The following is a 26664-nucleotide window of genomic DNA, read 5'->3' as shown; positions in this document are numbered from 1 at the left end:
TGCCTGGATGAATGAGACAAATTAAGTTTCTCTCTGTTTCTCATTTTTACAATCTTAAGTTCAGCATGCACATTTCTGTATCAGTTTGCAATTGGTCAGCATTTTAGTGCACACTTCTCAGAATTCTTTTGTGCAATTTTGCCTAATATACACATTTTTGTAAGCTATTTCCCCTATTATAATGTGATTTTGTATATAATTTTCATTAATAGATGCATTGTCAGTACAGTTTCCTCTCATATATGCATTTTGTACACATTTTCGGTTGGAGAACTGCATAGCAAAATTTGGAGGAGTGAGAATTTTGATGGATAGCTATGTTTCTGTTCACATATTGTTTTGGGAAATGTGAAACAGCTAGGTTTGCATTAAAATGTGAACTGAACTCCCCCTCCCTGGATATATTCCGAGTGTGTGCCTCTGAGGCCAGATCTATCCTCCAGGTAGGGACACGGTTGGTGAACCAACCAAAGCCTAGTGTTCAATGGAATGTCTTGTAAAGAGACAGATGCAGCTGTGCATGCAGAGTCACACCATACAATTGGGGGTCATGATTATGGGATATAAATCAAATAATAAACAAACATAGGATTGCATTAAATATCTATTGTTGTTGTTATGTGCCTTCAAGTTGATTACCACTTATGGCGACCCTATGAATCAGCGACCTCCAAGAGCATCTGTCATGAACCACCCTGCTCATATCTTGTAGGTTCAAGTCTGTGGCTTCCTTTATGGAATCAATCCATCTCTTGTTTGGCCTTCCTCTTTTTCTACTCCCTTCTGTTTTCCCCAGCATTGTCTTTTCTAGTGAATCATGTCTTCTCATGATGTGTCCAAAGTATGATAACCTCAGTTTCATCATTTTAGCTTCTAGTGACAGTTCTGGTTTAATTTGTTCTAACACCCAATTATTTGTCTTTTTCGCAGTCCATGGTGTCATGCCCCCCAGACCCCCAAGGTACTGGGTTCATGCATCAGACTCAAACCCCCACCCTTAGGGAAATGAGACTGGAACCAAAAAGCTATTACTTCACCCTTGCCAAGGCTGTGTACGCTCACAACAACCCTGCAAGGTAGAAGGTAGGCTGCCACCACCCCTGTATATTGGTCTACTCAGAGCCAGGGGATCTCTGAGCCCAGAGGATATACAAAACCAAGGTCCTAAAAGTCAAGAGTCACAGTTACACTCCTTGCCAGGCACCTCTGATTTAACACCTAAAATCTAAGCCTTTAACTTCTCAACCCTCTTTGGTAGTTAGTGACTGAGATTGGTCAAGGTACTGAATCCAGAACCACCCCTTCTCTCAATGAACACACCAGGTTAAATAGAAGTAGCTTTATTAAGATATATAAGTGCACATAACATATAGCAGCAAGTAATCCTTTAAGACCATACACCCAAACAGGGGTTTAGGTTCTTACAAGAGAATTCATACACACAACAAGAAAATAACAAACTAAACTCACCTAACTACTTACACACGAGGTAGTTGGTTGTGTGGCACCCCTCCTAAGAGAGATGGATGTTCAACATAAAGCAATGGAACCAGACATAGGTTACCTTCCCATAAGCAACCCCTGGAACCATAAGGCAGAAGGTTTGGAACTCTGGTGCCAAGTCAGCATAGGCAGAGAACAGAGAACAAAGGCTATGGGTCTCTAGCCCTATACTTAAAGGAAAAGGATCCTAACAGTCCAAGATTAATTGACCAATCAGGAATTGGCTGATGTAACTTTCTTCTCGATGTTTCTCACATTTTCGCACCTTCAGGCCCCCCTCCCAACTGTGTTTTCCAACTGTACAGGCCAAGGATGACCTTGGGTACCAGGCACTTGCTAATCAGCAAAGATAAACAGGTGCAGCTTGTTAAGGCTTCTCTAACCATCTTCAGCTGGGAAGTGAAACTCAGATTTGCAAATTGGCAAAGGCTTGTCTTTTCTAACTGTAACCATCTCCCAGAGTCCCTTACTGGAGCCAAAGTATTGCTATTAGATTTTTAATAACTCATGAACATTACAGGTTCATGACACATGGTATGCGCAAAGCTCTCCTCCTACACCACATTTCAAATGAGTTGATTTTTCTCTTATCTGCTTTTTTCACTGTCCAACTTTCACATCCATACATAGAGATCAGGAATACCATGGCCTGAATGATCCTGACTTTGGTGTTCAGTTATACATCTTTGCATTTGAGGACCTTTTCTAGTTCTCTCACCCTACCCAGTCCTAGCCTTCTTCTGATTTCTTGACTATTGTCTCCATTTTGGTTAATGACTGTGCCGAGGTATTGATAATCCTTGTGTAAATAATAAACATTTTTGACAGTCGTGCTTATATAAATATTTCTTCACACTATGTCCCAATAAGATGTCACACTATGGCTGTACAGTATTACTTCCTCTACATTTTCAGTGTGCCCTTCTTTCTTGGGATGGTCATGGTTCGCTTCTGTTGTTTTCATTCTCAGGGGCAGATTAGGCTAAGAGATGATGAGTAGCCCATGGTCACCCAGTAAACTTTATAGCTCATTTCCATTTTAAAAAATTAATTAAAATGATTTACATGTAGGTAAAGTTTATTAAGTAGAACCACAAAATACATTTAAAGCACATCCAACTCACATTTAAAGCTCATGACTTCCCCTAAAGAATCCTGGGAAATGTAGTTTCCCCCTCACAATTAAAGTTCCCACCACCCTTAACAAACTACAGTTCCCATGATTCTGTGGTGGGATTGATGTGCTTCAAATATGTGTTGAATGTGCTTTAAACGAAAGACTTAAGTACCCAAAGTTCACTAAGACCTTATGGCCCCTGGGAGGGCATCCCAGCGGCCACAGGATATATCAGACCTCTGATGTTGCATCCCCTCTCCCTGCCACTGGGGAAATCTCTGACATCCTCGTCCAATCAGTGTTGGAGCTCCAACACGGATAGGGCCAAAAAGGGATCATGTTAAGGGCATGTAAGAGAAGGATCAGGAAAGGCCTTGGATTCAAAGGATTCAAAGCCATCTCAGTCACTTGACATACCCCTCAAAATTGATATTTATGCCATCTCACAAGGAGGTGTAAATCTCTCCCTCTGATTTTCTTCTCATTGTATTAATGGGAGGAAAAGGGTGTGGGTGGGTGTGTTTTAAAAGCTGCAGAACAGATGGAGGAGCACAAGAGCACTCATCCACCCCTTACTTCCACCCTGCTGATGAGAGCCCCAAAGGGCTTTGCATAAGGCTATTCCTCCCTCCCTCTTAGGGTTGCATCCTAACTCAAATTTTACATTGTAATCACCTGATTTAAAAGAATCATGTTGTGGATGATTGATCTTTCAGATGACAATCCTATTTGACATAGGAGTGAATGAGTCACTGCCAAATTCAATCCGCCTTCAGAGACTAAAATGCACCCATACTTGTATTCAAAACCTATCCTGTTGTCCATTTCAATGTGGCTTCAGTAAATGAGCAGCTTCAGAGATAGTATTTTTTAAAAAATATAGTTTCATATGGATTTGTATTATGCTTGTCTGTTCAGATACAGCTGGTAACAACTGGTTAATATTAAATTCTGAAATAGAACATTTCTATGTATTCAATGCTGCACACAGAAATTCAAAGTTCTCTTATGTCTTAGATCCCTGAAAGCTCCAAGATATACACAGTAGCATCCAATGTCTCACTGTTCATGACAACTACTGTTCCAACAATGACACACAATCTGGATTACTTAACACTTGTTGTTTCAGTGTTGTAATGCTATCATTTCCATTATTCTCTAATAGCTCCAGAGATAAGAAGCTTGTTAGGACAACTCATCAGAGAACCAATAACCAAACCAGTATATACAAAGAGGGGGAAAGAAAGTGTAAGTGTGTCTCTGTGTATCTTCATTCTAAGTGGCTGGGATCAACAGGGAGCAGGCCTAGCCTCTCCAATAATGATGTCCTCAGGTGTGCCCCTCTACTTTCTTCCGTATACAATGATGGCCATCATTTGCTCCTGTAGGAAAAGTAAAGCAGTGCATCAGGGGACCCCTGGGCAATGGGTGGACTCCATTGACAGGAATTCTGCAGTGAGATATTTCTGTACAGCTTCCCTGCCACCACCACCACAACGATGGACATTAGCCTAGATTTTAATAAAAGTGTTGCTATTGTATGGAGCAGGGCAGGCTCCAAAGGGCGGATAGGTGGGGCCCTGGGCGAGGGCCTCTGGAGCTACAAGGGCCCCTGAGGGGCCCTCCGCTCCCCTTCCACAATCCGCTGAGCTTCCAAGCCGCCTGCCATTCCTTTGCTCCATGTACCTTTCTCTGCTAACTTCTTTTATGGCTGTCACGTGCAAGGTGGAGGCTGAGGTTTCCCTAAGGTGCTGATGCCCCTGCCGCCATCTTGACTGATGACAGAGATGCGCGCATAGCACACATGAGTGCCATCAACCAAAATGGTAACGGAGGCTTCAGCCCCTTAGGGAAACCTTGGCCGCCATCTTGGTTAATGGTAGTGCTGCATGCGCAGCCCACATAGCTGGAAGACAGGAGAGAGGTAGGTGGTGCACATGCGCAGCTACTCATGCATGTGCACATGCCGGGGCCTGGGGCAAGCTGGTGCTCAAGGGCCCTGGCATGCCTGGGGCTGGCCCTGTATGGAGCCAGTGTAGGTCAATGTCAAAAGGGAATATAATGTCTAAATCAGTGGTTTCCAAACTTTTTCCCCCATGGACCACTTGAAAATTGCTGAAGTTCTTAGCAGACCACTCAATGATTTTGCAGCCTGTTGTAGCAATAGTAATTCCATAAAATTCAAATTATAACACAAGAAAAGAAGCAATAAAATATAATTAAAAATCAATACGAATATTCAGTGTGATGGATGTGCCATCTCCCATCTTCAACCACGAATCCACAGACATACCTCCTGAATGAAGCTCAAGGACCGCTAGTGGTCTTTGGACCACAGTTTGGGAACCTCTGGTCTAAATACTTCTTTCTTTCCAATCAGGGGTTGAAATGAATTAATCTAAGTCATATGTATTAACTTCAATGGGTCTTCTCTGAATAGGACTAGCATTGAATACCACCCAGGGTTCAGAGTAATTCACATGAAATCTGGAAAAGGTCTATAAACTGTGGCATCATTGTTACTAAGTTGGTAAATATGGGTTTGTGCTATACTCCCAGGCCTGGTGCCAGTGGGTAGCCAGGTCAGGCATGGGCCAAGGGTCCCTGCAACTGAGAGGGTGGAGCTTCCACTCCATGATCCCTGCCAGCATAGAGTGGTAGGATGCGACAGGAAAGTGGTGTGGATTGTGGAGTGGGAGAAACACTTAAATATGCCTGGTTGTGCCACCTCTTGTGTTGCTGTATCAGTGCATTGTGTGCACATGCCTATCATCATCCAAGATGCGGGGGGCATCAACATACCCCTGCAGCCATCTTGGGTTATGGCAGACATGCGCACTGATGCAGCAATGTAGTGACGCAAGAGGTAGCATGACAGGGTGTATTTAAGTTCACGTGCGCACACAGGGGTAAACGGCCTTTGATGCTCTGGTGCTCAAGGGCCCAGGGTGGTCTGGTGCTGCCCCTGTGTACTTCTTCAGCCTGCAAGTGGGGGTTCACATGATAGAATGCTCCTCTGTGCAAATAAACTATCTGCACATAGAAAATAGCATGTAAGGGAGGGGGCTAAAACAGAATCTTTCTTGAAGCAGTCAAAGCATCCTATGGATCAAATGCCCCCTTTATTTTTCTAAGAGATTGATTGTGATTCAGATAGACTCTCTGATCACCAGTTATTACCACCTTCAGTCTGAGTCTCTTTGTCAGTGGATTAAATTTTGCTGTGAAACTCTTTCCAATTCTAGTACACAGCAAAATTCTCTTCTTTTGAAAATAAATATATTCCACATATTTCTTCAAGTGGTTATTTAACAGTTTTTCTATCAATCAGATAATGTGATAGTGGCATAATGCCTGGTGGGTGTCCACACACAGACACACAATAGATGTCTTATGCACTTTACAGAGTTGTTGGAATATTCATAGTGGTTCTCTTAGAAGTAAGTCTTTAATTTATTTAAAGTCCTTTGGATGCTCAGAACAATTTCCTTGGCTCTCGCCTTCTGCCCCACCCACCTGTGTACTGAACACCTGTGGTATGCCATTAATGTGTCCTCTCAAGTTATTGTTAGCACTCTTGTGCTGTCATTCTGCACAATGTATTGCCCAGAGGTACATTAATTATTTGTTGGGATGAAATTTATGTGAAAAACAAATAATAATAATAATAATAATAATAATAATAATAAAGGAGCCAGTAAGTTATCAGGCATTATATTTGTGCTTATGAGAGCTTCCACAATTTTAGCATTTAAGCTTCTTTACATAAAACTGAAGTTTCAAAGAACTGCAAAATACAATGGTGGAAGGTGTTAGCTCTTAATGTGTTAATCTTGTCACAGCTAAAGGAATGCCTCGCATTATCGTACTCAATGGGACCAGAGCGAGTACGTAAACCGAAAATGTCCTTAAAGTGAAGTACTACCTTTTAAAACTTTTTTTACGTCTCCTTCATGCAGAGCCTCAAAGCCCCGCGCTAAAGCCTCTGCTGCTGCGCTGCCGCGCCTCTCAGCTGATTTGCGGTGGTGCTATCGTGTCTATTTCCACCCCCATGCATCGTTAAGTGTCTGTAAGTGTGAAGCAAGAGTACATAAAGTGGGGCATGGTGGAGTATGGAGTATGTCCGTAAAAGCGAGTGTACGTTAAGTGAAGGTCCGTATAGCAGGGTATACCTATAGCAGGGTATTTCAATTAGCTGAGGGCTTATCCAAACAGAAAGGGATAATCCACGATTTCCATATTTGGTTTGTCATCTAATAGTCCTCACTTTGCCTTTTAGTTCACTCTTTCCCAATAAAAAAAACGCTTTTTTGCACCCGCACACGCAGCGGTAAGACCCCTACATTCTTTTCGCTTTTTCCAAGCTCCGCCTCTAAAACCTCCCCTATCAACCAATTGGTCAGCAAAAAAATGACGTATGCTCCTCTCCCCCTTTGCAACAAAGCACAATATGGCTGTAAAGGAGTTCTCGCTGCGGAAGGAAAGGGAGAAGGAGGGGTGGTGGTCAGTTTCAGCCTGCCTCTGGAAAGCTTTGTCAATTTCATTCTACTCCCTGGGGTTTTTGCTTCAAATCATTTCGCCGCAGGAAGGAAAGGGAGAAGGAGGGGGGGTGACATGTTTCTTGCTTTTTTGGAGAAATAAGTGCAATTGCTAGTGTGTGTATCTCCTTAAATATCCATAAAGGCAGAAAAGCATACATTCGTTTAAGCGTAATATCGCAAATACAAACAAGAAAGGGGCTGCTGGTTGGTTTCACGCCTGCCTCTGGAAAGCTTTGTCAATTTCATTCTACTCACTGGGGTTTTTGTTTCAAATCATTTCACCACAGGAAGGAAAGGGAGAAGGAGGGGGGTGACACGTTTCTTGCTCTATGGTTCTCCAGTCTCTATGGTCCCGGGCGCCGGGGTCACTGTAGCAAACCACTCATATGCAGGGCAGGGAATGCCCATTACTTTCAATGGGTAGAACTGGGGGCAGAAAAGCCCATGCGTCTCAATGGGTAGACCTGGCATCACAACAGCCAATGCATTTCAATGAGTAGATCTGGCATTTCAATGGGTAGACCTGGCGTCTGGAAAGTCTATGCATTTCAATGGGTAGACCAGGCCACCAGGTATGCTTATGTATGCTTTTCTGCCTTTATGGAATGTATGCTTTTCTGCCTTTATGGATATTTAAGGAGATACACACGCTGGCAATTGCACTTATTTCTCCAAAAAAGCAAGAAACGTGTCACACACCCCTCCTTCTCCCTTTCCTTCCCACGGCGAAACGATTTGAAACAAAAACGCCAGCGAGTAGAATGAAATTGACAAAGCTTTCTGGAGGCAGGCGTGAAACCAACCAGCAGCCCCTTTCTCGCTTGCTGTGCATTGCAGATCTCACCCAGAGCGGCTGCCCAGTTTGCAGGCTGGCAAAAAATAAAATGCATCTGCGCAGTAGTTGCAGACCACCCCCAACACCCCACCATTGCGATGATTGGTTCAATTTTCCCAGGCTTATTCTCGCACATGCGCAAAAGTGCAGATACATGATTAGCTGGAATGAGGAGAAGGGGCCAGGGGAAATGCCCAAGAACCACCCATCAGCTGTAAAGTCTGCAGTATTGCATCCTACCTCCTGAAGGCACAGTGGATGATTCCCGATTTTAAACAGCAAATCGCTTTTTTGCCGGTATTGCAAGGAGCGGATTTAACCCGTGAAAATGAATAACAGCGCAAGATGTCATTTGGACGACCGAAAAATGATGAACACACATAGCAGGCGTGTCACACATTTTGCAGTCGTCTGGATGAGCCCTGAGTCTGTCAAAGGCAGGCTTATGTAAAACTAAGTATGGTTCTCAAAGTGTAGCAAGTAATAAAAACTCCAAAGAGGCAAATGACATCTGTGCCCTTGGAGTCCTATACATTTGGAACCCAGGTCCATTTAACAGCTATAGGCAGCTGGCTACAAACAACAACAACAACCCAACAACACTGCGTGGGGATACCTTCCCCATTTGCCACTGTCTGCATTTCCACTTTGTTTCAGAAGAATCACCCTTTGTCCCTGATCTGCACATTAATATATTACTAATTATACTTGTATTCCACTTTTCCTCTAAAGTTGTTCAGAGTGGCTTACATAGGGTTTCCATCAGGGACAGGTGAATCTGTCAATTTATATTTTGGTATGTTATTTGCATTAATTCATTTTTATGCACGTGTTCCTCTAGGATATGTATTTTTATACACATTACTTGGCTAGACAACTGTCTTGCAAAAATGCAGAAAAGGGCAAATGTCAAACAGAGGTTGTTTTGGTTCATGTACTGTTTCGGAAAGTGCAAATTAGGTAGGTTCACCTTTCAATGTGAACTGAACCAAATTTCTTCCCCATCCCTAGTTTCAAATATAGGTTCCCATCCAATACTAGTAAATCCCATACCTGCTTAAGTTTGGAGATGGAACTATCAAGTGACCCTAAACCATTACCTAAGCCACCTCTCAGACCTCTGTGTCGGCACGTTTACTCAGTGGTGAGCAGTAAAGAAGCTACCTTCATTGTGGATGTTCACTTGTCCACAGGTCTTACAATGAGGATATTAAAAGATTCCGTTGAGGTTAAGGAATCCTACATTAGTAGACAAGTATAAATGTATGATGTGTTATTTTCCTCATTTATCACTTGCTTCTCTTTTAAATTGAACTTCAAGCAGCCCAGTTCTTTTATTTTAGTGATTATTTATGTATTCAAGTGAAGTAGCTGGTGCATGTCTAACAGATGGTAAATAACATGAAGCACCACCTACGCATGTAAAAAAAATTAAAGCAACATACATAAAATGAACTATTTCTTAATGCTGAGGAATAAACAAATGGCTGGCTTCCGTCAATTTATAGGAGACATATGTTTATGTCAGTCATTTGCAAAACGTTTGGAAGCTTCAAAAGATAGTGACTTTTAAAGTGTATTTTTGGTCTAATGCTTGACAGACAAGTTTCTTTTAAGCTCTATTCTGCTAAAAACAACACAAAAAACATCATGGAGTTAAACATTGGCAAATAATTAGTAATTTTGATCAGTAATATATGCATCAAATAGGTAATTTCCACAAATGAAGAACAATTTTGAGCAAAGTTGAGGACATATTCAGGGAAATGTATACATCAGTTGAGGGCTCATTCACATGGGAGCTAAACTTTGTATTAAAAAAGAAGCTTTTTCCATCGTGATAGATTTTCAACTTTCACACACACTTCAAATCTGCTGTTTTCCACTATCTTCCAATCCGCTGTTTTCCATTCACATTTAGTATCGCTGTTTCCTTGTGGCCCTGCCCCCAAATTTACATGTCTGCTCCCTCCGGAGTATTGCTAATGGAGAAGGCGAGGGGGTTTGCTGAAGCTGGGAGAGTATGGCGGTGCAATTTACATGAAGAACTTTTTTCTGTCAGTTTCATTTCCTCCTTACATATTTATAGCAAAACCCCTTTTTAATTAAGTACTTATGAAGTGCAATTTTTAGTGAAAGAGTGTGTGTGTGCGTGTTTGCATGTGAGCACGCCTTATGTCACATCAGTAATTGGGCGTATGGAGCTCAGAATAGAGAGGGGGCAGAGCTTGGAAAAGTTACTTTTTTGAACTACAACTCCCATCAGCCCAATCCAGTGGCCATGCTGGCTGGGGCTGATGGGAGTTGTAGTTCAAAAAAGTAACTTTTCCAAGCTCTGAGAGGGGGGTGCAATCCCCATGACTGTTCGGGCTTCAAGGCTGAAGCTGGGAGAGCACCTCAAAATGAAATTGACATGACACTGACTAGACCTCCCCTCCTAACCCTTTCTTCCTTTTTCTTTTTTAAAATTAGGTAGTCGGAGACAGGTTGTGTGTGTGTGTATGACAGAGAGAGAGAGACGATGCTCCAATCAAAAGTAGATGCCGCTGCCACCGCCCCCACTGTGTGGAAAAGTTGTGGAGTAGTTCAGCTTTGCTTTTGCAAAGAGAGAGTTTGGGAGGAAAGAGTTCGAAAGAACAGGAGTGAAGGAAGGCAGTTTACTGGGCGAGTAAGGGGCGAAAGAAAGGAGGGCTGCAGCAGTTCGGGAGCAGCCAGTCGGAATTTGGTTCTTGAGCGGCCGGAAGTAAATTGGAATTAATGGAGAGTTTAGTAGGTGGAGAAAGGGAAGTATCTGAAGTGACAATCAACCCCCAGCAAAAAAATCAGAGGAAACAGCCTACATGGGAGGAGCGCAGTGAAGCGGAGACGGCTTGTCCTTCACTTGTCACATTTTCAGTGGGTTGCTTTGATATGGATTTAAAGGGAAAAGAAGCGACACACCTTCCCTTTGTCTGCAAATTAAACATGGATGCAGATGGCACCCATCTCACATTAAATCTGCAGTTCTAAGGTAGGTGGTCAAAAGCCAAAGACAGTAGCTTTATCCACAGCCCTCTCAGGTACTGGCTGTCAGGTCAGAAGTGAAGGCCCAGGGATGCATGCTACTTGATGGGCTTTTCAAACAAATTTCCCTCCATTGGAAAGAAATCAGAGAGAGAGAGAGAGAGATTTATACCATCTCCCAAGGTTGTCTAAATCTCTCCAAGTTTGGCAGGGGTGGGATGTCAGGATCCAAGCCATTTCAGAGTCCACAAACCAGCCTAACACGTCCTCTTTTGGGTCCAATCAACATTAGAGTCCTGACATCAGTAATGTGCAGATGCTTCCACAGTAGTGGAGAGGGAGAACTATGATGTTAGAGAGGGAGGGTTATACTTCTGGATGCCTTAATGTAGTCTAAACGTTTAGGAAGAGTTAAAAGACAGTCCAGAAAGCACCGTAATGTGACTATTTTGTTAAGAATGCTCTCTAGCTGGGGAGAAAAAAAAGAAGAACCTTTCAGAAACAACATCTAACAAATGATTCAAAGGAGGGTCAGACAATACAATCTATAGTTGCCGATGCTAAGGAGATTACCAAAACAAAAAGAAAAAAAAAACACCCTCAAGTAAATATGGATTATCCATCCAGTGTAACAAACAAATAGAAGATGCATTTTTAGAGATAGTTTAGCTTAACAGAAACTGTTGGATCTGCTCTGACAATCAGGGTCGGTTATCAAGGGCAGCCAGGTGGGGCACTGGCCCGAGGGCCCCTGGAGCTACAGGGTAACAGGGGGGCCCTCAGCGGCCCCTCCACTCCCCTTCCGTGATCCGCAGCAATCCGTGGCCCCCCACCCCCTACTTACATGTCTCCTGCCTTTTAGTATTGCCCTTAATGAAGATGGCGGCCGTGGTTTCCCTAAAGTACTGAAGCCCCTGCTACCATCTTAGTTGATGGCAGAGATGCGCGTGTGTAGCACACACGCGTGCCATCAACAAAGATGGCGGCGGAGGCTTCATCTCCTTAGGGAAACCGCAGCCACCATCTTCATTAAGGGCAATACTAAAAGGCAGGAGACAGGTAGGTGGGGGGCCGCGCGTGCACAAACATGAATGCACACACATGCCAGGGCCCAGGGCAAGCTGATGCCCAAGGGCCCCGGCATGCCTGGAGCCAGCCCTGCTGGCAATCACTGCATGACATCATACAGTCTGGCTTATTAAAAATGGCTATAGGATACAAACACATTTTTAGTTCAGTAAATCTGTTCATTTATTGGGTAATGCTATCTAAGAAAAATTGCAGACTGGAAAATGGTTTTGTTTGTGATCAATATTTGTGTTTTGCAGTTGAATCACTACTATTCAGTTTTGCGTGCTCACATGGAAAGAAATTTCAAGATGGTTGTGATGAACTCTGGTGCAGATTTTTTGAAGAATCCTTGCAATATAGTTTGCATTGTATGTGTGTCCAAAATACAAACCAAATTTATACTAGATGGAAGTAAATAAGATTGCAAGGACGTTTGATATATCAATCTCAAAATGTCAACATAAAATGCTACCTTAAAAAGAGAAGAAAGCAATAAATTATGTGGGTTATTGATGTGGGGAGGTTCATATATAACAAGTTCACAAAGTAGCAGAGATTTGATTTCAGTTAAGCAGTCTTGGAGATTTTTATCACTACCTATTTAACAGATGTATTTGAAACCAAATTTTTTAAAAAAATTTCACACAGAGACACATCTGGAAAAGCACACCACAAGTGCAAGCATATCTATAGAAGGCTATTATCCTGATATAACAACACACTTATCTTTCTGCAATCTCTGATCCATTTATGCATCTGTTATGGCACCCCAGCTTTCCTGGGTCCTGCACTGTGAGGGAGAAGTGAATTTCAGCCAAGCAGGGGTGCCAACAGGATTTTTTGGCCCTGGTACACTCTATGTATATTGAGTCCCCTACATTCCCACACGCTGCACCTTCCTGTAACCTGTTGGCAAGAACTGCTGCTCTCCAGCTCTAGAGAATCCCTAAAGACTGATAACAGTGCTGCCATTTTGTACACCTCCAGTAGGGCATGGGTTTCTCTGGTATTCCTTAAATCCCAAAGCGATCAACAAATTCAAGGAAGTTTGAAAATTGTTATTTCCATCTACAGACAATATCTATGTGTTATCCATCACATTTTCAATGGATCTACTACCTTCCAATCTGAGCCATGGACAGGTCAGGTTTAACAACTTAACCCCATAAACCCCAAGTTGCCATACTGAGTAAATGGGCAGTAAAATGGCAAATACAATTCTATGTAAACAAGTGTAACATGATGCATATTGGGGCAAAAATCTTCATTTTGCATATACATTCCTGGGGTCTGAACTGGCAATGACTGATCAGGAATGAGACCTTGCGGTCATAGTGGCTAGCTCAGTGAAGATGCCAGATGACAGTGTGTGGCACCTGTGAAAAAGGCAAATTCCATTCTAGGGATCATTAAGAAAGGAATTGAAAATAAAACTGCTGATATCATAATGTTGTTCTACAAATTTATGGTGTGGCCACATTTGGAATACTATGTACAGTTCTGGTCATCTCATCTCAAAAAGAATATTGCTGAGCTGGAAAACATTCAGAAAAGAGCAACCAAAATGATCAAGGGGATGGAGTGACTCCCCTATGAGGAAAGGTGGCAGCATTTTGGGCTTTTTAGTTTAGAGAAAAGGCAAGTAAAATGTGACATAATAAATGACATGATAAATGTCATACATGGCATGGAGATAGTGGATACAGAAGTTTTTTTCTCTCTCTCATAACAACTCATGGACATCCAATGAAGCATAAAGTTGGAAGATTCAGGACAAACAAAAGAAAGTATTTCTTCATGCAGTACATAGTGTAGAATTCACTCCCATGGGAGGCAGTGATGGCCACCAACCTGGATGGCTTTAAGTGTCATGGGCCCCCAAGGAGAATCTCTGGCAAAGTTGGGATAATGGAAAAGGGGTTACCAACACTGAGGACATTGCCAGCACTGATGGACCAAATGAGGGGGTTACAGGGGATGTGTCTCCAAAAGCCTCGAACCCAGCTGCTGCAGTTATTGAGGAAGGCTCAAACTGCCTTTCCTTGTCTCAACCGTCTGATGAGGACTCTCTGCAGGCACCAAGGCCAAGCATAACAGCACAAGGGATAAGTGCTATCAAAGACATTGGAACTTCTCAGGCAGAGGAAAATGAAAGCGAATCAGCAGTGTCAGAAACTGGCATGTCTCCAAGGTTGTGGAGGATAGAGAAGTAGCCCAGTTTCGTCCACTTCTCTGTTGTAGCCCCCACCTTGCAGCTTGTACTGAAAAGAGCCCAAATTAATTCACAGTGTAACGTGCCTGCTCTTTTTATATATAGAAGAGGTTGCACTGTTTGCATTTGCTGTTGTAACTTGTCTGCTGTTGCTTCCAACATCTAGTATGCCTGTTCTTGTTTGAATCCTGGCTTAGGCCTAGCATGAAATACTAGATCCCTGTTATAAGTTCTGGAATAAAGTTTTATGCAGAAAAAACCAGTCTCCGAGTCCTGAGTCTGCTTCTCTGGTTGGGAGCCCCTCCAAGGGTCTCCAAACCTTCCCCTCCCCCTCCAAGGGTCTCCAAGCCCCCCCACAAGTCTCCAAATCTCCTCCCTCTCACTCCAAGGGTCTCCAAACCTCCCCCTGCCTCTCATGGGTCTCCAAACCTCCTCTGCCCCCTCCACAGGTCTCCAAACCTCTTTCTCCCCCTGCCCCCTCCCCTGCCCCCTCCACGGATCTCCAAACCTCCCCCACTCCCCATTTACATTATGGCCTTGCTGCTGCTGCTACTGCTCACTCACTCATTTGCTTGAGCACCTGCTAGGCCCTGGCTAGGCCCCAGCTCAGGCCAACTAGGCCTCAGCTGCCATGCCCCATACCACCCCTCTTGTCATCATTGTTGCCCCCTCCTCCCCCACTGCCCCCTTGCAACCATCTCCATCTTGGCCAAGGTTTGCCTCTTTTTGCTCTCCTCACTACCTGTGAATGCTTCAGCACAGACATGTGCCTACACAGAAGCATTCACAGGTACATGATGCTTTTAATATATATATACATACACACACACCAATGATACATCAAATAGTGTGCTGTGATAACACAGCTGAGCCACAGACTGAAAGCTGTAACTGACACAAGATGAAGCAGCCTCCAGTTGGAATTGTATAACATTTACGCTCGGGTATCTTTGCTACTTTAAGAATCCACTGCAGCATTTAATTTGCTACAAACACAAGCAGCTAAAGTACATTAAAATATATCAGACTTGTGGTTTTTGTAAAAATAAATGTTTGATACTAGTCAAAACATTGAAATCAAATACACTGATACTGTGCTAGGACATTACTTTAAACAAAGTTCATTTACAAAGATATTGTGAAACACATCAGCACCTGTCTAAAATGCAAGTGCACAATATGGAGAAAGGACTCAAGGGGTGAAATTTAAGACTCATCATTTTGCTGTTTTGCATATGCAGATCAAGTGTTTAGTGATGTTTCAGACCACATATGACTCTTAGTGATTATTCAGGAACTATGTCATGAACCTGGAGATGAAGCAGGCCATTTGTTTTTTTTAAAACCAAACTCCTTGCTTTTGCCATCAGCCAGTTGCACTTAAATTAAAAAAAAACTTCACAAAGAAGGTAGCATCTGTCATCACCACCATAAACACATTTACTTTATAACCTTTCCCATTGCCTCCATTGCAGATATGAAACCAAATAGCCATTTATCAACAGTGTATAGCATACAGCAGCAGTTAAGCACAGGGATTTCAGTGCAGAAGCAGTCAGTGTTTCAGTAAAACAGCAATGCCTGCCAGCCTCCATTGGCCTCCCACAACCTATAGAGTGATTCCAAAGTGACTCCGCTAGCACAGAATTTCCTCTTCTACCCTGATCTTATTGACTGATCAGGGCCTCAGTGATCCATTGCTCTGTCCACCTGATAAGGCAATATGATAATCCTGTGATGGTCTCTCCTGTGCTTTTGTTTTTGTTGGGAAATAGCAACTGTGGGAGGGGACAATCCAACTCTGGCCCATGGTGGCCCTTTCTCCTGGTGCCATTTTCCTGCCACCCACACCCCAAAGCTGCTATTTACCCCCAAACATGCCATTTATTTCTAAAGGAAAAGAAGAAGCATGAGATAGACCTGATATGTCCTCAGAGAGGTGCTGTAAGGGGGGGAAGCTTGTAAAAGGATATGAATGATGGTTTGAACTAATACTGTACAGAGAAAGTTCTGTTTAGGAACAGACTTCACCTTGTCTATTCAGCATTCAAGGAATCTGCTCACCACACTGCATACCTTTTCCCGGTGGACTGAATAGTTTCTCCAGTGTTGTCTAGGTGACAGACAGATACAACACACAGGCACTGAGGGCAGCTTTGCAAGCTTTGCTATTAAAACATAGTCTGGACATCTTTTTTAAAATACAAGTTAGCATAGTAGATAGCCAAAAACTAGTCATTAAGGCACATGTATGTCCTATTTGTCACAAGAGCGCTTTGGGAGTGGGGGAGATTAATTAAAGAGTATAAAAAGTAACTGCAACAAATGCTCTGGTCTAAGTAAACTATGCAGGCATTCACATGAATGAGTGAAGCTAGATGGGGAGCTGCAAATGGGTCATGTGAGCACGATCCTCCTATCTCATTGAGTTAACAGCCTTGGCAGAGCTTTTGGAGCCCTTGAAAAATGCTCCTCTGTTGAGGGTGGAGAGTGGAAGCTTAGATTCATTTATTTCCTACATTTCCACTTCCTCACCGAAGAACTGATATTGAAGAGTTTCACATAAATCTAATTTCTTTATTTATTATTTGTTATTTATTTCATATATTTATGTACTACCTAATACTTAAAATAGTCTCTCAGTGGTTTACAAAATAACAGCTTAATATATGTTTATATAGCAAACAATGAAAGTGAGAAACTACAATATATTACAATGCAAATGCAATGTTAAACAAAACTAGAATGCAATGCAATAATACAATACCCTTCCAAACCCCATAGCAGCCCATTCTGAAACATCTTTAGAGTCAAGGATTCCTTCCCTCTTCAGCTTCCCCCTTGCCAAGGCACATCCTGATTCACAAAATACAACATTTACCCCACTAACGCACACCCCACTAACACATACACATTATACCCAAATTCAATATCGCTCATCCCATCCTACTCACCCCCCTCATTCACTCACCAGCACGTACCATCCACCCAACCACTCCAATACCTTTCACTCAGTCCACAACCACCATCACTAGCCATTCCTTCCACTCAACAAAAATGTACTGCAAAAATGCCAAGGAAACAATAAAATAATTTACTGACAGAAATGACAATATAAATAGCCACTTTGCCATCCATCAGTCATGCAGATGTACTGTTCCTGGCAGCAATCTGGCTCTCACTTTACAAAAGTGTACATGAATAACAACAAAATCAATAAAATATCTTAATAGACCATCAAAACGTACATAATAATTCATAACAATGTCATTCCATTTAAGAACAGCACAGAAAAGAACCAAGTTGGAGAAAAACTGAGTCAACTTCCAAAGGCTCTTAAAAACAGACAGGTTTCCAACAACCAGCGAAAGCCCATTAGTTTTGTGGCCATGCGTGCTTCCAAAAGAGGACGTTCCCTAACTAGGGTGCCACAACAGAGAAGGCCCTCTTTTGTGTCCCTGCACAATGAGCAACATTCATTGGCAGGACCACCAGTAAGCCCCCCTCTGCTGATCCCAGGGCTTGGGATGGTTGGGATGGATAGAGGTGTTCTATCAAATAATCATATATTTGTTGAGTTTGGCTTTAAAACCTACTGAAACACAACACAAAAAGAAGAAAGGAAAGGGAAGGAAACATGAAGACAAGGAGGAAAAGAGAGGTGAATATGAGTTACCTCAATTGGCTAGTAAAAGTATGCAAAAAAAATTTCTCAGGGCACTTTTTGAAGGGCAGGACAGACAAAAGCATATGAATATATGAAAGCCAATGTATTCAAAATTCATTTACGTGAAAGCCCTCTTCAGACTATATAATCCATAAATCGTAATTGACTTGAAGCCACATAACAACAAACAAGAGTATTACTACTACTACTACTACTACTATCATCATCATCTTCATCATCAATAATAATAATTATAATAATAATAATAATAATAATAATAATAATAAGGCATTGGGATGAGCCTCCTGTCACCATCGCTATCATCCTCCCTAAATTGAAGGGTGAACTCCTGAATCAGGGAGCCTCCGGTATTCATGGAGGCTCCCTGTGTGATTTAAAACCACAGAGGACAAGGACATACAGGGTAGCAAAAGGCAGCAAAAATGGTGGTGCAGGATTTCATGAAACTTTCTCCTCCTCATTTCTAGGAAAGAAAGTTTACTTTTATCACTGTGATTTATAGTCTTAATTGAGGTTGTATTTTTCATCATAGTGTTACTGAGAACTGCCCTAGAATCAATAGTGAAGGCTGATACATAACTATTTCAAATAAATAAACAGCCAGTGAACGTAAGAAAATATCCTGCAGAATGGAGATTCCCCACTACCATTCTCTCTCCCCCCCCACACACACACATACACTTTCTTGGGAGGCTATTGCATTTTCCCTGGAAGCTGGAACACATCCCTAGAAGCAGATTAAAGATGACCATTTCAAAGCTTTTGAAGTTGACTTGATAGAGATTATTTTGGATTACAGTTATATGGCAGAGGCACTTCTTGTCCCTCACGAGGACATTTGAAGACCTGATGAGAACCAGAGACCTGCACGTTTTCCACTGTCATTTGTTTATGTTACTTCATTGATTTAGAAGGCAGAGCAGCCATCATTTGGCAACTGCAGAATATAGGTGGGACTGGAAGCATCCAGTTAGAAAGCTCTCTTCAGCACCTCTTGGGCTTGTAATGAGTGTGTTTTTCCACCATATTTCTATATTTAATACTTTTTATTGCTTTTATTGCAAATTTATTAAAGGAAAAAAACCAAAGGGGGAGACAGAAAAAATGAAAGGAACAATCTGTTGATTATCTTTGAACAATAGCCATGCATTAAGTTTATTACTTATTTAAATGGGGGGGGGTCCGAACAGACCCATCTCAAGGACTGCTCTTCCTATATAAACCAACCCGGAGCCTGTGATCATCAAGGCTGTTCTTCCTCACCCCCTCCACAGGAGGTTCGGAGGGTGGCAACACAAGAACGGGCCTCTTCAGTGGAAGCCACCTGAGTGTGGAATATCTCCCCAGTGAGGCATGCCTGGCACCATTTTTTCTATCTTTAGGTGCCGGCAAAGATCAACCTTTTTACCCAACCTGTTGGCCGATAAAGTGTGGGGTCCTGCCTATTGCCTGGGGAGGTGGTGGGCTCTCCAACACTGGAGGCATCCAAGAGGCAGCTGGATGACCACCTGTCAGCTATGCTTTAATTTGGATTCCTGCAATGAGCCGGGGGCTGGACTCAATGGCCTTTTAGGCCCTTCCAACTATATGATTCTATGATTCTGTTCCTGGCCTCTTTCCTTGGATCAGTACACCTGCCCTACTGACTTTCATTTACATTTTATGCATTTTTTTTAGGGTTTTATAGATTGATTGTGTCTCTTAACTACTTTTTAATATATAGATGTGTTTTTAGATTTCATTGACTGTGTTGGCTTTTACCTGCTTTTAATGTAAGTCACTTTGTTGAGAAAGGCAACTAACAAATATCATCATCATCACCATCATCATCTCTAGATGGCTTACAGAACATGGAAAATCATAAAATCACAATTTTTATAATGCAGCACATGGATAGGGAGAGAAGACTCTGTTAAGTTGGTTTTCATTTAGTTTCTTATTTTCCAATCTTAAGTTCAGTTTGCCCCATTTCTGCATCAGTTTCCCAGCAACTGGCATTCAGGGGCACCAGAGCTTGGAAGTAATTTGTTACAAGTAACAAATTACTTGTAATTCATTACTTTTTTGAGGAACGAGTGGGTAATTCCTTTACATTTTGATTGTAATAGAACTAGGAGTAATTTTATTACTTTTGTGGAGTAATTGTAATGTTTCCAGCATTACTTTTGGGCATTACTGGGGGGGGGAAGCAGGGGAAGACTCCTGCTCCTCTGATTTGTGGATGAAAATCATGTGCCTCAAAGTGGGCTTCTGTGCAGCGTCGCTCTTCCCTCATGCTCTGTGGGTGGGTAGGAGGTGACAAGGGAGGAGATGGAGAGTGAGATGGGGTGGAGTGGAGTGGAGAAAACAATTGTTAAAAAAATGGATGGTGGTGGTGAAGAATGGAGTGGAGGGAAAAAGGAGCTGGAGGGCAAGAACATGGATAAAGGAGGAGGCAGCAGCAGAATGGAGATAAAGAACTGTGGATGTGAAATATGACAATGTGTGTGTGTGTGTGAATACTGTGTTTTCACTTGGCACACAAAGTGGCCTCCACCACCCTCTCTGGCTACTGTGCTGCATTGGCAGTATTTTAACTTTTTTGCATCTCAGGGGAAAATGTTTGCTTGGGTGAGTGTCCCTTAGTTGGTGGCAGGGCAGGGTCCAGGAGGTGGTTAAGTGAGAGAGATTATACTTGCTGCCTGAGGGGTGGGGTTGCACTTGGTTTGATGTGCAAAGATCTGAGTAGTGGCCTCTGCCTCCCTCCCCACCTCCCTTACCAGCGGAGAGACCACCACTGCTATCTTATGGATAAAAAGAATTATTCTACTACCTCTGCATGTGTGTGTTTATTTTTAATGTTGTTTTAGGCTACTTAGATGTGCAGCAGCCAAGGCTAGCACCTTGTAGGCATTTTTTTTAAAAAAACTAACTGAAATGTAATCGTAGTGATTACTTTTGAGAAAAAGTAAAGTAATCAGTTACTTTCATAGTAGTAGTAATTGTAATGGTAATTACTACTCTTTTGGGCCATGTAATTGTAACTGTAATTTATTAATTTTTAAAAGTAATCTTCCAAGCTCTGAGGGGCACATTGCCTCCAACGTTTCATGAGGAAGAGAATAAAGGGGAAAAACAGATGCAGGAGAGAGGGGGGGAAATGGCAGAGAAGGAAACAAAACATCGCCACATCCACTTTTGGCTCTAGTTCTGCCCATCACTGACTTCAGCCCCATGAACACCAGCATGTGGCATTTCACGGATTATCCCAATGTGGCCCTCAAGACAGAAAAAAAACCCCTGGTGTGACACAATGTAAAACAACATTACAAACATGAAAAGGTCAAGGCAAAGCCATGAACAATCAATAAACCCTTGAAGTTATGAGTAGCAAACAGATCTTTCTAAGGATCTCTTCAACCCAATTTGTGGAAAAATCTCCTCCCAGGCTTCCTCTGTTTACACTTTTTCAACATGTGAAGCATACGTATAAAACCCAAGAAGTGGCGATTTTATTTTTTATTTAAAGCTTTTTTTTTACCCCACTATTCAGCTGAAAAAGATCCCAAAGTGGTTTACATGAGACCATTTATAAAAACATGACACTCCCTGCCATCAGGCTTACTATATGAAAGGCATGACACAAAAGGGAAAGGGTATGAGGTGGAAAGACGAAAACAAGTAAACTTAGGAACCAGTTGTTAAAGAATGAGGCTGGCCTCTCAGCCGTGGTTCGGCCTGTCATCTCTCCCTCTGCTGCTGATGAGTAAAATTTAAACTGACTTGGACTAATTGATGGCCAGTCCTGTGCAGGCATTCTTTTATAGAGGGGTTCTGCATTTTGGCATTCTCCCTGTATCTTTTTGCTCTGAATACAGCATTCAGCCACACAGGACCTTCTCTCAATCCTGCCAAGTAAAACAGCTAGGTTGGCGGGGACAAGAGAGAGGGCATTTTCAGTGGCGGCCCCCACTCTCTGGAACTCCCTCCCGTATGACCTTCGACATGCCCCTTCCCTGAATGTATTCTGCCAAGCTTTGAAGACCTGGCTCTTCAGACAGGCCTTTGGGACTTCCGGGGAGGGTTAAATTTTTACGACCAATAGCCTACTACTCTGTACTGGAACTGTTTTATTGTTTTATTGTTATATTGTATTTTATGATGTATTTTATTATGATGTAATGTATTGTTGTTAAATTGTACGTCGCCTAGAGTGGCCATTGGCCAGATAGGCGACCCACAAATTAAATTATTATTATTATTATTATTTTCCCCTTTTTCCAGTCTCCTGTTCTTGGCCATCTGGCAATAACACAAATGATAGAAGAGATTTTGTCACAAGGAGCAACTAAGGTCATTCCACAATGCTGACATTCACTGTAGAGCTGTTTGTTAACTCCCCCAGATCTCCAACAATAATTGACTTTGTGAATTCCTCAAGAGATTGTCTGCACACCTGTCTATATAGTATGGACAACAAGTTGTGCCTTCTGCATTAACTCTGAAAAGATATGGTAACACTTCCACAACCAAACAGAATTCATGCAGTGATTCATTAGACTTCATTTAAAATTTGGCTTCCACTCTTACACTCACTCTTGGTGACTTATATGCATGATTTATCCAGCTAAACAAATCTCATACTCATTTTACAGGAAACACAGCCATGGCACCTTTAAGCATCAATAAATTTATTGTGGCATAAGTTTTCATGGACCAGAGCCCATAGCATAAAACATGATGCATTGACCTCATTTGGCAGGTGAATCTATACATGAATACAAAGGGGGGAAACTGCATAAAACAGTTGAGCCAAAAGGGCATGAAATCCAAAGGACAGCAGTAGTTCTATCACTTTTTGCTTCTCTACTCAAGTGCAATTTACCTGCCAACTGACATTTCATGCACCTGACAACATGGGCTCCTGTGTCACAATCGGATGCCACAATACATATGTTAGCCACTACAGGGCTCCTGGCATTTTTGCTGCAGCACATGAATATGGCTACCCCTCCAGAATGCATTTTATAGAGAGTCATATTTTCAGACAGTAGGTTGATTGATTGGACTGACAACAAATCATAAATGAGCATTGTTGACAAATTTCACCTCTTCTTATTTTTTTTAATTTTAGCATGCCTCGTGTGCATTTTTGCATATTCAACTTGTAAATAAAACAATTTTCTCCCTGACATGTACATTTCTCTTGAATGCATTGAAAGTCCTCATCACTTGTGAGGCAGCATTTTACTCCTACCTCAGCCTGCTTATATGGGCAGTGAGCCAGGAGACAGGGAAATGAGTTGCCCAAAGTCACAGTAATAGGTTTGGAATTTGAATTCCAGACTCATGTCTGGCATTCAATGCAATTCAGTGCTTAGCGCAATACAGTCGTTTTTCACAGAAGAAGAAATTTCGATAACTTAAGACTTCACTAAATTCAAAGGAGACAAGCTCCAAATTCATTCCAGCCTTAAACCAGTTCATTGCAGATGCAATTGTCTCAAAAAGTTTTAAATATGGTAAACTTCAACATTTATAGAATGTGGTTACTTAGGAAAATACAGAGTTTGGGATATGCCTTATAATGAATGGATGAGACCACCTGGCCATCTAGCTCAGCGCTGTTTACTCTCACTGACAGCAGGTAACTAAATGGCAAGGGTCAGCATGGATGGGCATCTGCCAAGGTTCCAGGATTCACTGCAATGAGGAGGTAGACTCATTAAGGGCGCAGGGCCCCATGGAGGGTGTCTTGCCTAACAGTTCTACAAATCTTGGAGCCAGCACTGACATCGGCCCTCAAGATGTCAGGAAGGAATCTATCTGGGATCTCTCCACTGAAGAGGCTAGGGATTGAAACTGGAATCAACTACTTGCAATGCTTACACACTAGTACAGTCTAGGGAGATATTAATTTTTCAAATATAGTTTCTGTCCATCTGCAGGGATGAACAAAACTGCAGAGCAAGAACAATTGGAGTAACAATGTCTTGTGCTCGCTTGCTCTGGTTGTAACCGGACAACCTGTTTATTGAGCACTCATTTTGATTTGTATGCAGGAAGATTAGACAAAGTCGGCTATTTACTGAGCATTCATTATGCTTTGTTTGCAGGGGGTTTGAATGATGTGTCATCAATCAAATGTTATCCCACATTTTCCAGTGCAATTTCTCATCACTTTCCTGATTGGTAAAAGTCTAATCTTTTGGGAATGAGATTTCTTGTGCAAGGCCACTAAAGCAACTATAATTCCTCCAACAGGGAGGAAGGGCGGGATATAAATATAATAAATAAATAAATAAATGTGCAACCTGAATTTGCAGGGATTTAATCCCACCCCAAAAAGCTATAGTCTCTCTCTCTCTCTCTCTCTCTCTCTCTCTCTCTCTCTGTGGTGTGGGTGGGTGTCAGAATTGAGTTAAACATCCAGCATGTGATAAACTGAATGTATCTCAAGGAGCCTGTAATGGAACAATTTCCCTTTGATACTTGCCTGGTGTAGTTTAGTCCCACTGGGCATACATCTAGTTGTTTTAATTCTAGTTCTCAGAGTGTATGTTGGAGTATGTGGTAAGTCAAAGGAACTGCTCTGCTTTACTACAAGAAAGTTGTGTGTGTTTGTGTACGTGCATGCGTGTGTGTGTGCATGCATGTGAAGAACCTATCAGGGTTGATTTCACTCCTGGGACCCACAAGCAAAGAGAGAATATTATTCCATTGGTGCTGAACTAGTGTAGGGCAGTGACAGGTTGAGAGAAAAGGGAATGAGAATTGAAGCTCCTTCACTGAGACCAGGGATGGTCAGAGCTGAGTCCTCAAAAGTGCTGTCACTAAAAAGGTAAAGGTGTCCCCACACTTATAGTGCGAGTTGTTTCCTACTCTTAGGGTGACGTCTTGCGACGTTTACTAGGCAGACCATATATATGGGGTGGGATTGCCAGTTGAATGTGTACGTCACCTAGAGTGGCTTCGGCCAGATAGGCGACACAAAAATTAAATTTTACTTTACTTTACTTTACTTCCTTTCCCGGTCTTTCTTTACCCCTCAGTGTATGCCGGGTACTCATTTTACTGACCATGGATGGATGAAAGGCTGAGTGGACCTTGACCCTTTTTACCGGAGATTTGACTTCTTCCTTTCATTGGAATCGAACTCCGGCCATGAGCAGAGCTTCGGCTGCGTTACCGCCGCTTACCACTCTGTGCCACGGAGGGTGGCTGTCACTAGGGCTGTGCAAAATGTTTTGAATTTAGGGGCTGAAAGCTGTGTTCTCATGGGGCCCAAATATTTCCCCCCAAAAAACCCTCAAACTAGATGCAATGCCGAAAGATTGAGAACCAAGTTTCCAATGTGCGCGCTGCGTGCCATCAACCAAGATGTCGGCAGAGGCTTCAGTTGCTTACGGAAACCTCAGCAGCCATCTTGATTGATGGCAACCCTGCATGCGCAGTGCGCACAGCTGCAAAAAACAGCAGAGAAAGGTAGGTGAAGCGGGCAGGGGGGATGGTGGGGGGCGGCGGTGGTGGCGGTGGCGGCGGGTGGCTCGGAAGCTCTTGTCTTGCAATCCACGGCTCAGCTCGTGCCACGGATCACGGAAGGGGAGTGAAGGGGCCCAGGGCAGGCTGATGCCCAAGGGCCCCAGCATTCCTGGTGCCAGCCCTGACCTGAAGAAAGCTTTTTTGTTGCTTTTAGCATCCCTCGCTAACCTCAGCTCATTCTCAGCTTTAGCCTTCCTGACCCCATCCCTGCAATTCTGTGATACCTGCCTGTACTCTTTCTTTGTGGTCTGGCCTTGTTTCCACTTCCTGTATGTGTCCTTTTTTGTTTTCAGGTCATCTCTAAGCTTTTTGTGAAGCCACATTGGCTTCTTCTGCTGTTTCCCCCCTTTTTTCCTTGTTGGAATTGCTTGCCATTGCACTTTTAGAATTTCCTTTTTTAGAAACTCCCACCCATCTTGGACTCCCTTTCTAAAATCCATTTAGGTGTACCATCTTCTAGCCCACACTTTGCCAGCTTGCCAACAAGGACGTCATGTGTTGTGTTCAACACAGGGCTAAGGAGATAATTCCATCAGCACAAGCATTTTTGCTTGCCTGACAGAATGATTTCCCCTCTCCTCACCGCCGCGTGCTGTTCTGTGGATTCTCCTAATGATCCAGAGCAGATGGGAAGGCTGCAGGGGCACACAGCTAGAGGAGGGGGAAAGTCACATTGTGCTCGAGGGAATCCTTCCACTGGCTTCTGCTGACACAATTAATTAGTTGAATACAGCCCCATGCAATTTACTTTCAGGTAAGTATGTATAGGATTGCAAACATAATCACTTTACTGGTATGTTTTTTTGTATCCATCATGCTGAAGGCAATTCATAACAGAGCATGACAAAATGGTGGATGGGGTCGCACTCCCCTTGAAGGAGCAGGTTCGTAGCTTGGGGGTTCTCCTAGAACCATCTCTGTCACTTCAAGCTCAGGTAGCCTCGGTGGCATGGAGTGCCTTCTACCAACTTCGGCCCAGCTATGCCCCTATCTGGACAGGGATAACCTGGCTTCAGTTGTCCATGCTCTGGTAACCTCCAAGCTAGATTACATCAATGCACTCTACGTGGGGCTGAATTTGAAGATGGGTCGGAAACTGCAGCTTGTGCAAAATGCAGCGGCCAGATTGGCAACAGGGACCAGACGGTGCAAACATATAAAACCAATTCTGGA

Source organism: Rhineura floridana, chromosome 4, assembly GCF_030035675.1.
Source record: "Rhineura floridana isolate rRhiFlo1 chromosome 4, rRhiFlo1.hap2, whole genome shotgun sequence".
NCBI classification, from domain to species: Eukaryota; Metazoa; Chordata; class Lepidosauria; order Squamata; family Rhineuridae; genus Rhineura; species Rhineura floridana.
The sequence above is the reverse complement of the archived record's forward strand: the minus strand, read 5'-3'. Positions refer to the sequence as shown.